The sequence below is a fragment of the Schistocerca americana genome, chromosome 3 (genome assembly GCF_021461395.2).
Source record: "Schistocerca americana isolate TAMUIC-IGC-003095 chromosome 3, iqSchAmer2.1, whole genome shotgun sequence".
Taxonomy (NCBI): Eukaryota; Metazoa; Arthropoda; class Insecta; order Orthoptera; family Acrididae; genus Schistocerca; species Schistocerca americana.
The window spans coordinates 191103247-191116327 of NC_060121.1; positions in this window are offsets into that span (position 1 = coordinate 191103247).

Here is a 13081-nt window from a genome sequence, read left to right on the forward strand (position 1 = left end):
GAAAATTTCAACACTTTCGAGAAGGAAACTCATTACATCCACGAACTTTTATTGATCAATTCCGAGTAGGATTACCAGAACACTGGACGCTAGCACACAAATTAGACTTTATATGTGCACACATGTCAAGAACAGTCGCAGAAACCGTGCAGAATGTTGCAGCGACATGCTGATCGTACGAAGATTTCAAAGAGAAGTTTCTCTCACGCTATTGGTCCAGCGAAGTACAGAACAGAGTGAAGTACGAATTATTACAGAACCCACATTTTGAAAATTCAGGAGAGAAGAGTCCCGTGAAATTTTTCGAATTAATGGCAAAGAAAAATCAATGCTTAGATGTACCATACAGTGACGGAGAGTTGATTAAATTATGCGTGATGAAGTTACCATTGAAATACCAGCAATCATTAGTAGGTCGCGGAGGCAATGACGTCGAAGGATTTACAGGTATTCTAAGGGAACTGGGGTTCATATTTTCGGAAGATGACGCAAGAAAAAGACGAAGCGCACGTGAAAACGAAAGCAAAAAGCAGTGGAATCCACAAGACACAGCACGAAGAAACAATAATTACGAACCACGTGATAACTTCGCATCAAGAAACGACAATAGATTTCAACAAAGAACCGGTTATGGAATTAGAAGAGAATATGGCAATAACTATAATTCACCCAGGAACAGCAACAACTATTACAGAGGGAATAACGACAACCGGAACGGGTACTGGAGAACCAATAGACCGACAAATTATCAACAAAGAAACCACTATCAACAAGCTGAACAAGAAAAGAGAATACAGATAGAAGAGGTGGAGGTAAGACCACCAAACCCCGATAAACGTTCGAATTGACAGCTAAGCGCCCATGCCAAAGAGAATGACGCACCAACCCAGGACAATTGCAGCACCTTATCACGAGGAGAGAAGAAGGAAGAAACAAATCCGCAGGGACCAGATGAAAACGAAGACAGGAAAATAACAATATCGTGTTGGGACGAAATTAATTGGGAGAATACTGACGAGGAAGATGAATTACCAGAGGCATGCACAACGAATGTAGGAGGAAAGGACGAAGTAATGAGTATTGCAGAGCTATTTGAGATGGAAACGAGGGAAAGCGTATTCAATGAGGATAATGCGCAGTCGACAGAAGTTGAAAATAAGTTACTAGTGGGCACACAACCCAACGTATATAATGAAGGAAGTTATGAAGCGATAATTAGAGCATTTAGATGCGATTATGTGGAAGTAGCGACGAAGAAGGAGAAGATAGACGAGGATGAGGAAAAAGTAGAGGATGTTGAAGAAAGCGTAAATGAAGGAAGAAATAGAGAAGAGGAAATAAAAGAGAGAGAAGTAGCAGTCGAAGCTTATCCTACAGAAAGTTCGAATTCGCAAGGGAAATTCCTGAAAAGACTCATGTGTGATTCAGTGGAGGAATCTTTGATGCAAGAAGAAGAAGGTCAGAACCAACCCTTTCAAATTCAACCAATTGTGAAGGCCATGGTAAAGCATATCCCAGTCAATATTGTAATTGATAGCGGAAGTGAACTGACTGCGATCTCAGAAAATTTATTCATGCAGTGTAATGCCAATGAGGAATTGCCAGTTCTGAAAACATGTAAGATTAAAGTAAGAGGTCCTATTAGAAATAATGCTGCGGAAGTTACGAGACAAACAAGGTTAACTCTTTCGTGTCAAGGTCAAAAGATCGAAGCCAACTTCGTGATTATACCTAAACTAACTGTAGATTTGATTATAGGTGCAGATTTTTTAAATGAGAGACGAGCGATAATAGATATGGGGAAAGATAGCGTAACATTCGGGAATGTCACACTTCTCTTTGAGCAAAAGCTAAAATTAGAAGAAATACCAGTTATATACCAACAATAAAGAATGTCACGATATAAAGAGGATGAAGAATTAGAATGGTATGCACAAAATGGGGAATCGCCTCAACTCATGTTAGAAGTCCATAAAGAAATCGACGAAAAATTGCAAGAAGTTCAAGGTATTTCAGAACACAGTAAAAGAGAATTAGAGGGTATTTTACGAGATAAAGCAGAGGTATTTTTACCTAAGACTGGCAATATTAAACACTTTCAGTACAAGTTTGACGATTAATTTTATTACTGGTAAATAATCAGCACAATATTTCAAGATTATGTTGCAGATAAGATTGTCAGGAGAAAGAAGAATGAAGAGAGAGGAAGGTGGGAAAAACAAAGTAGTTTCAATAAAAACAAAAACAAAAATTACACCAATAGTACCATAGAATAAGGTGAAGGAATAAAACGTAGATAGTCTAACAGCATGAAATACTAAAATGCTATACACCACGACACTACACAAAAAATAAAAAAACCAATTTGAGGATTCTTGTAGAAGTTGAGACTCAAATTTGTAAAGTTAAGACTCAAATTTGTAAAGCATTTTAAGAAGGCGTAAAACAATGTAGGTACTAGACATATGTTAGATGATTATAAGTAAAACTTTTTGTAAGAAACATTGTAAAAACTCCAGCAAGGACGAGATGCAATGACCCACAAGTTGCAACAAGAGAAGTATCAAGAAAGAAAAGGACGTAATTAGCAAGACATGATTCCTACAATGCAGAAGCGTCGAGAGAAGGGAAAGGACAGCGAGACCAACAGAGGGTAGTCGAAGTGGGCAGTAAATAAATCTGCTGCCAAGCAGAACCACAGAGTGGCGGAACCCTGCTGGGACAGAACACGGAACTACAGAGTGGCGGAACCCTGCTGGGACGGAATGCCCCGACTCAGCGGAGCGAGCAAAAAATGGCCCAACGAGAAGACCACTTGGGCAAGCCACCACTGGCAAAAAAACATGTGTAAAAGTCACACTACTGCTATTAAACAGCACGCTGATGCACGAAACTGAAGAAAACTTCCACAAAGTAAAAATGACACGCCCAAACAATTTATCAAACTGTTACTAAGAAGAGAACTTCAAAGCGACTAGTTATCAATAAATATTTCCGTATCCTGCCCAGAGAAGAACCAAGAATCAAGTAAGAAGCAGAGAAAAAGCAGGAAGAACAGAAGTTGAAGATTCACAAGATTGAGACCAAGAAAGAAGATGGGTGAAGAATAGACGATATACCTTCCCAAATCCCTATCCTATTGTAAACTAGTCGTCTGTGAAGTATTACAACCAAAAACGACCGCTTTCAGCGACACATAACGATGACTTTCACGCATACAAAGCCAGTAAACAACGAGATTCAGCACTCACAGCTCCATTCCATTATGGGATCTCCACAACAGCAACACACACTTGCAAAGCCAACAAGGAACGACGAACGAAGCTGTACATCAAATACTTGCCCACATCCATCTCACTCAAGTCCACCACCTTCGTGCAAAAACATTCGCCAACCTCATGCTTAAACATTCATAAGATTGAGTGAATGTGTGAAAACAAATCATGTGATGTAGGAATTGTGCAAAAGAAACATGCGAAAAACTAAATAAGTTAAGCTAATAAACTACAAAATAACAATCATTGACTATGGAGTTAAGTAAAAAATAGACTATCGATAAAAATAAGTCATTAGTTCTGAAATGGACAGTATATAAAGAACAAAAGTAAGGCATAATAAACACTAAACCTATATGCCACTTATTTTCTCCTCATAAAAATAAAAGAATATCTATATTTTACTTATTTTCTCCTTATAAAAACAAAGAATAAAAAATTATCTTGTTGGATGTTTTCCCTTTTTTTAACATTTGTACCATTTGTTAGGATAGTATCTCAATACTTGTGTATGTATATTTCTTTGTCAAAGCAATTCTTAGAAATAATTCTTATTTGTTAGTGTAACAATGTAGAAATGAGTGTCTAGAAACAAAAAAAATTATTTGTACATGATATTTAGAAAATGTGTTAGGAATAGATTTTACTTAATTACTACATATATAAAAAATATATATTTCTAAGAAAATCGATGAGAAAGACTCCTCACTTACGATAACAAACTTCTTAAAAAACAAACTTCACACTTAAATAAAGAAAGAAAATAATTAAAAATAAATAATAATAATAATAGAATAAAAATATGCTTCTTTTGTCAATATAAACATATTTTTGAGAGTAATGTGGAAGAATATAAAAATATAAATTAGTAATAGAAACTAGCATAGAACCAGGGATAACGTGGCTGAACAGTAGGCAACAAAATTTAGATGTTATACTGTCCCACCGTGAGACAGACGCAGTTCTGAGGGGAGAAACGAGAAGCCGAGAGCAGAACCGTGTTAAGCTAGAACGCCCTACGATAAGGGACGGACACCCACGTCGCCAACTAACCACCAGGACCACCCCTGCAGCTAGAGCCCTCCAGAAGAACAGTATAGATCTTACGATAACACTAAAAGGGCCACACCAGCCGCAACTTTTAGCGTGAGACTTTTTCGCGTCTCTGTTACGTTGCAAACGTTAAAAACATTGCCCCACCACGAAAAGTATAACGTTTCTCATTGGATAGACAGAATTTTTGTAGGCGGAGCTTAAGGTTAACATTGAGACCCTGATTGGTCAGATGAAAACACAGCCAGAGAGTTTTTTTTTTTTCTTTTAAACCAACTTCGGTAAATTGTAGTATGGAGAAGTTAGAAAGGAGTTGCTTCCGAGACGGCGAGATGTGAGGAGCAGCGCCGCCCTGACGCTGCCTAAACACCGACAAGGTAATGAACGCACGCGATGCCGCATTTTTGAGCGCATAAGGCTTCATCTGTTACATCCCCATTTTGCGTAATACTAGTGCCGATCGTCAATTGAAGCTCATGGTATTCACATTTGCTACGTAAGTTAAAGTCTGAAACCACTTCAGCCACTGTAATTTACGACAAGTTAGATAAGTACTTAAAGATAATTGAGGGTCACTGTAGACCATTTTGATAGTTTTCTCTTTTGTGAAACTTAATTTAAACCTAGATTATATATGTGATATGGCATAGGTCATCCTTCGATCCATGGTAGAACTTGGAAACCCATTCAGGGAATATTCGTTCACATTTTTGTTGAACGCATTTGGTTTTTATCATCCTGTATTAAAACATTTCCGTTTATCAATAGTGCAATTTATAAACGATGTTTTGTGAGTAGAATAAAATTTCCAATGGTAAACTTAACTGCTTTTTCGACGTTATTTTACCAGCTAACTAAAAATAGGAAAGCCTTGAACCCCTTCCACTAAATTTAGTTAGTATTAAGATTCTTTTACAGGGAGCGCAGTGGAGCTGACGCTGAAATCATTAAGTACTTGGTTATATCATCGCTAGTCTCACTGAACTCTTCTGAACTCTACATGTCATGTGTGGTCTGGCGTCTCCTTACCAGCAACAGGTCCCAGGTTCAAACTAGTCAATTCCCTAAAAAACACGCTCAGAGCGTCGTTGCGCGAAAGTGGTAGGGAGACACGACTTAAAACAACAGACACCACGCAGAATGTTAGAAGATGGCTGGAAAACGACGAAAACCCGGTTAATCTTTGCAACTACTACAGAAGTTGCTATAATCTTCTCGGAAATTTTCTGTTTCGTCTTGAATCCTTCTTTTGCGATTGCAATTCTTTTCCTAATTTCTGTTGAGCAATACATGTCATCCACTCTTACACTTCCCAAGTAATTGAAGGTATTCACTTGCTTTATTTCCTCTATCCCCCCGCTAGCCGGCCGATGTGGCCGGGCGGTTTTAGGCGCTTCTTTCTGGAACCGCGCGACCGCTACGGTCGCAGGTTTGAATCCTGCCTCGGCCATGGATGTGTGTGATGTCCTTCGGTTGGTTAGGTTTAAGTAGTTCTAAGTCTAGGGGACTGATGACCTCAGAAGTTAAGTCCTGTAGTGCTCAGAGCCATTTTTGAACCCTTCCCCCTATTTAAATACGGCATTTTCTCCCCTTCCTCCGATTACCAAGCTTTTCGTTTTCTTCTTGTTAATCTTCATTCCATATTCTTCTATTTTGTGTTTAGATCATCTAACTTTTGATTCATCTCTCTTGCACTTCTGCCACCACAACCATGTCGTCTGCAAAACTTATACACTCCACTCTCTGACCCCCTATACAAACTCCTCTCCTTCCATCAAAACTTTCATTAATAATTTCCTCCAGATAGATATTGAACGTGTTGTACCTAATGTCCTGAAAATGTAGTTTCGAGAAAATGAGAAAAGATTGTTCTCAGTGTTTTTGACTCACCTTACGCCTCTTTCAGAACATGTCAGCAGCATTATTCTTGCTTGCCAGCTGCTTCTTCATCCTCTGTAGACTTTTTAAGCAATCTTTTTCTTAGTCTAGACTGTTAGTGCTGACTTTTGCAACCCTTTCAGCTTCAACTACTTGCTGACAATCTCTGACATTCAACACAGATATCATATTATTTCCTGGTTGGATGCCTAATTTGTCCACTAGTTTTGTTTTGCTGATTACACCAGCACTGAAACAGATGACAGCATCCATTACACCTGAGTACTGTCAATCGAAAAAAAACACTTTTTTCGGTACTCTTTGCCACACGCAGCTGTCGAAACTCTCATTAGGGTTTGGTGTATGGCCATGTAGACATCTGTAAGTAATTTTGTATCTGGCTTTATTGTTTCCATGACTGTGATATTCCTTGCCTGTCGCATGAGAGTGGCTGGCTCGCAGGCACTTGTTCAAAGCGCATTCAAGACCAAATCGACAATTGAAAACTAGATAAAAAATACATTTTTTTTAAACGGGAGAAATTTCTCTTTCAGACGGTGACAAAAATATGCTTTCGAAAATTTCAGTCATTTCACGTCCAGGTCCCCTTAAAGGTCCGACTGTCCAACATAGACTTTATTGCATTCGTCTTGTCAACTGCCAGAGTAGTTAATCGCCATGTTTTGGCTACTTTATAAATGATGATGGTGTCGAGCGTGTTTCTGCCAAAACTGCGATAATGCCTGCAATAAATAAGCTAGCGCAATCCAATGAGAACAAATTCTCTACTGTACATAAAATATCGTTGTCACGTAAATCACATTATATATATATATATATATATATATATATATATATATATATATATATGTGTGTGTGTGTGTGTGTGTGTGTGTGTGTGTGTGTGTGTTTGTGTGTGTGTGTGTGTGGAGATCTGAGATACATTCAACTGTGGCAACATAAACAGAACTGTCCACACCAAACACGTCCTAAATACAAAATACGTAAATAGTTACCATATGAACCATATTATTTGTGATACCATTATTATCTACAATTAACACATCCTCTCTTAATAGATATTGTTCTGTGTAAGAAGTGGCTTGTGAAAATGAGCGAAGTCCGAAACTAGTCAACCAACACTAAATAATTAATTAGCAACTTTGTTGTAAATGTTTAAAAATGTCTTTTCTTCCACATTTTTGAACTGTCAGACGCGACGCACTGAAAAATTTTATATCTTTAAAGTTCACTTCAAATCCATATGCTTCTTGGTACAAGGCATTTGCAATGCTTTGGTGGAAGGGCTCAAAGAATTTATTAAAGAAGTAGACCAGAGTTATAGAGCGTGCAAAGTAATGTATACAACCATCGCAGTAAAACAATAACAGCTGGCAAATTGACGTCCATTTGTTCCGCGTGATGAAGCTCCAAAAACGTTCAGGCGTCTCAGTAACCGATGTAGAATAAAATTTCTGCTTAATACCGCTGATCTCCTAAAACGATAGCAGAGAGAACGTCCTTTTTTTTTCAGAATTCGCTCTTTGTATACATTACTTCCTGTTTCTTTCGCTCTAGTTGAAGATGTACTTATCACGTACATGGACTTCTTGCTGGTTGTCTCGTTTGCCCAATCTTACATACCTGTAGAAGCTTGTGTATTTTTGAAGCAGTGGTCCATGTAATTCATTAGACGAGACTAATCTCCTAGAACGAAATAATGCTGTTTCACGTGAGTTGACACAGCAGCACTGCCGGCTGAGGAAGAAGAATTGAGGCTGAGAGTGAAAGGCAAACACATACAAACAAGAATTTAGACGGATATGACCTGTGCATTGAAGCGTTGCAGCAATGTAGCTGGCAACACTATTGCCACCACTTATTGCCGTAAAATAAGGCCTTCGGCAAAGAGCGGCAATGGGACGGAGAGATTAGAGGACTTTCCCTCGACCTTTCCTGGGTGCGAATTTCACTGGGTGCGAATTTCATGACACCGTCCAGGTCGACCTCTCACTTCTGGTGACATCGCGGAAAGAATTTGGCAAACGTGTGAGTGGAGTCCACGATAATCTACTCGTCACGCAAGGAGAGAACTGGCAACGCCTCATACGACTGTCTGGCGAGTGTTAAGGCTTCGTTTGTTCTATAAACCATACAGACTACAATTGGTGCAAGCACTTCAGGTTGATGATAAGAGGAAAAAGGTTGACATCACCAATGCTCTGCTAGAGAACATGATACATTTCTACCGCGGTTAATTTCCAGTGAAGAAGCAGCTTTTCGTATTGGCTGTAAAGTAAACCGATATAACGTGAGCATATGGGGATGCTAGGACACCAATGATGTTACTGAGGATGAAAGAGACTCACCTAATGTGAACTTTTTTGTGCCGTTTCTTGTGAAAAAGTTTATCAGCCTCCCAGTTTTTTAGGAAAACAGAGTGACTGAAATGAGTTATCTTCAAATTCTGCAGAACTGGCTTTTTCCTCAACTCCAGGAGGACTCCGATGACTTTATTTTCCAAGAGGATGGAGCTCCACTACACTGGTATAAGAAGGGATATGTGTTCAGCTCTGCTCTACCATGTGACATAGAAAAAGTGAAGAACAGAATCCCAGTCGCCATAACTTCTGTGAGCGGAGATAGATTGAGTAAAGTTCGTGACAGATGTGGCTACTGTCTACATGTTGTTCGTGCTGCTGATGGTGGACATATAGAGCATTTGTAATAGCACAGCTAAAACTTCAAGATTTTGTGAGTATTTTGCAATTCATCCCATGTTTGTAGCATGTTTTTATCAATATACACGATGTTTTGGAATCAGTTCAGTCTTTTGGAAACACCTTGTATTAACAGCAAAGATTATAGAAACATGTCTTAATCAATGAAACAGTAAGGTGACTTAGTGTAATACATGACTTACTCCTCCCACTGAAAGACTGAACTACGATATGTAATACACCTCGCAGAGGGTGCGTAGCTGAATGTTGAAATTAATGCATTACTTTTTAAATCAAAATACAAAAAATATTTATAAGCTTGGTCAGGAGTACGGCAAAGCATCGTAATAAAGCGCGACAATTCATATACTACCTACCTGTCATGATTCCTATTTCTTACCGACGCCTATATGATTCCTATCAGACTTCAAAGCCTCCACTTCGGCATATATATCAGCGTTTGTAGCGGATGTTCCAGTGACGAATGCCCGAGGGTTTAAAGCGGTTTAAGTAATAATCCGGTCTTAAAGGAAGCCGCAAGTGGCTCACCGCTGCGAGGGGGAACGTAAAACTGCTTAGCTAGCGAGAAATTAATAGCGGCTAGTTTAGGGGCTCCGCAGTTCATAACACCTAAGCCAAACAAGAACAAGAAAATACATCATGGTGATCAGAGAGATACTTTGTTTCTTAAATTTTTCCTTTGTGTAAGAATTAAAAATGTTCTTGTAAATGAATAAATATACAAAATTATAATGAAATGGGCAAAATGACCTCTTTCGTTGTAAAAGAACTTCAATTGAATTGTAGAATAACTTTGGTTTATATTTAGCATTAATGACAATTGTTTGATTGATTTGGGAGGGGGGGGGGGATTATGGAACTAAACGGCAACAATTGTATTATTAAGGCTCTTCTTTTTGCCAAAAAATTACTCTTCCTAGGTGAAACAGATTATTTGGTGTACAAATTCTTTCTTATTGCAAAAGAATATAACTACAATGTCTCGACTGCAAAAAATAAGTGGTCTATCACGAACTGAAAGCTCGAAGCGCACCTGTGCCTGTGCAGATGTTGCTGATTGATCTACAAGGTAATTCTTGTTCTAAAGACAAATCCCTTTAACGTTAAAGCTATCCAGGACATCTACATGTCTTTCCTCAGATAGAGTTTCCATGTCTCCATAATGGGGTTGCAAAAGTGCTGAAATATTTCGACCAACATATTTGTGTGAAGGACTTTTTTTGATTACAAACTAAGTAAGTCAAGATTACGTGGCAACCTGAGTGCGAAAATCTGTGAAATTGTCTGCGTCTGTCCGTATGCCGACAGGTATCAAATAATTATTATGTCTTCTGCGCGCCAAAAACAATGTTACTCTTTTTTTAGTTTTTGATGTTTTCTTGAAACATAAAACCAAGTTGTACACAGTGCGACAACATTGCGATTTAAATTCGGTGTGTTTGTAGATTTTCCCTCCACACGCTCAGACAGTGAAAACGAAATGATCGTATAGCATTTTTTGCCCGGGATATCCCCTTCTCAGACAGTATGGTGTAGCGGTGGGGGAAATGTGTCAGCCAAGCTGAGCGCTATGGCACACGACGGGGTACGGCCCGCGAGCCGAATTATTGGTCGCCCCTGCTATAAAATAACAACCATAAAGAAATTTTCCCTCTACAGCGGAGTGTGCACTGATATGAAACTTTCTGGCCGATCAAAACTATGTGCCGGACCGAGACTCGAACTCAAAACCTTTGCTTTTCGTGGGGAAGTGCTCTACCAACTGAGCTTGGCAAGCACGATTCACGACCATTCTTCACAGCTTTTCTTCCGCCAGTACCTCGGTCTCCTAGCTTCCAAACTTCACGGAAGTTCTCCTGCATTACTTGTGGGACTAGCTCTCCTGGAAGAAAGGATGAGGAAGAATGTGTGCGAGGGTCTACCGCATCGTTGATTGTCCAGTAGAGAGAAATCACTTTCTTAAAACCCCTGCAACCACCGCTGGATACTGCTGCGATCCACTGTGTCCTCCCCATAAACAGGGAGCAACTTCCTGTGAATCTATGTGGCAGAGTCATCGCCGGTCTGTCGCAACCTGACATCTAATTCATGGTCCATTATGGCTCACCTGTAAATAAAAGAAAGTACTTTTATATTCCAACTTATAGCCTAATGTTCCAAGTATGTTCTCAAAAAAATCATTCTCCTCCTGCAAAAAATAAAAAAAATTAGAGACGACTGTGCATAACTTTTTGAACGCCCTTTGTACTTGAAAAGAGCTACCGTGCCACGACATAAGTGTTATAGTAAATGTTGAGTTTCTTAATTTGTCTGGCTGTTATCTGAGCATTCATATACTTTTTGTGTGATTGTGAGTCTATCTGTCTACAATAGTAGTCCATCTGGTTCTTCATTAGCGATCTCAATACCCGCCGTGATCAAACTCCGTCGTGTGTGCAGCTGCGACAACGCAACAGAAGGGGCATCTGTCGTCTAGAGGGAGAACGACGTCGTCAGTAACGCTCGTCGCGGCATTTATAGGAACTACTGTGCTGCGGTGAGCTGGCTTTTATTGGTCTTGCGAATCGGAGCTGCAAATTTTCGGCATTGCTAGCGTTTCATTCGCAGCGCGTTTAATTAATTTGCGGTAGGATAGGGTTATGGACAGCAGCAGATCTCTCTTATAACAAGCAACCATATGTTTAATCAACGTTGCGAATAACAGTTTGCTTGTTTCACGATATGTTCGCAATTTCTGCTGTCGCAATAGCGTGAAACCCTCAAATTGCTAGCAATTAAAGGGAAACGTTACTGTTATTTTGCTATACCGTCAGAACAAATGGTGGTGCCATTTTAAAACACGCCGAAATGCAGCCATGAATGTGGAGCATGTAACTTGATTGTCTGATTATTGGCGGAGGGTGCATGATAAACGTAGTGGCCATTGTGGAGTCTCTAACTTCATTGTGTAATTACAGGGAGGAAGACGCGCGCCTGTCAGTCGTAGTAATCTGATTAGCGACTGACTGAATCAAAATTCTGGGTGCTACATTACGTCATGTTTTCGTCTATGGGGAATTGTATTTGATAAATGACACTATATACTGAAATGCAGTAATGTAACGTTTGGTCGATGAAGAGAACGTGACTAAAAGAAGGAAGAAAAATTATTGTTCAAAGACTCGTAGACGACGAAGCACAAGTTCGGATTTCAAGAAGGAAACTGGGCCTATTCAAAGAAACCACCACGACTTTGCGTACAGTGTGACGAGTTTTGATCTGTGCCTTTTCAGATTCTACTTTTTCCCTCCAAGAATTAGCCGTTAGATTAGTTCCTGCTTCTTTAGCTGCATTTATATTGCAACCACAGTTTTTCCAAATAATGAACATGGTAAGTACCGTGACGACATTACCTCTACCGCAACTAAAATAAAACAAAAACTCTTTAACAAACCATGTGTTCTTGAATGCCCCCTCCTCTTCCACCCTTGCAGGAGTGACAGATCGTAGCATTTCGTCGCCAGGTCGCGCAATCTGCCCGTAAGTCGCACGTGTCAGGGCAAATCGCAAATCGCAGAGATTATTTGTTTATCGCTCTAATTCTGATCCTATGGATCATTGGCGACGAATCACCCATGTGTGGCAATGCATCTGGCTTGTTTGGACTTGTTTGTCTATTAAGTGTAACTGTGTAGTTTATAGTAAGAATTTTATGTTAGAATTTGCAGAGTTATTCAGGAAACATTGCAACACTTGGAGCTTAGTCTGAGAGCTGCGATAGTTCTACGAAAATTTGGAAACACCAAAAGCACAACACATTGCCGTCCCTAACACGGTGTGGGGAAACTCGTTGGCATTAAAAACAGATTCCGATCGTCTCGGAATGGATAAATACAGGTCTTGTGTGGTTTTCAAGAGAAACATGAACTTCTTCCTGCAAAATAGTAGCCAGTTCAGGTAACGATGTCGGATGTGGATAGCTATCACCCATCCTTCTCTCCAAAGTAGACCACAAAGGCTCAGGGGAGATGCGGCAATTCATCCTCGTCTTCACAAAACCAGTCCTTGTCAACAGGGGCACTGTTGTCTTGCAACACAGCATTACCATTGGAAGCAAGTATTTTAGCATGGGATGGACCTGATCATCCAGAATGG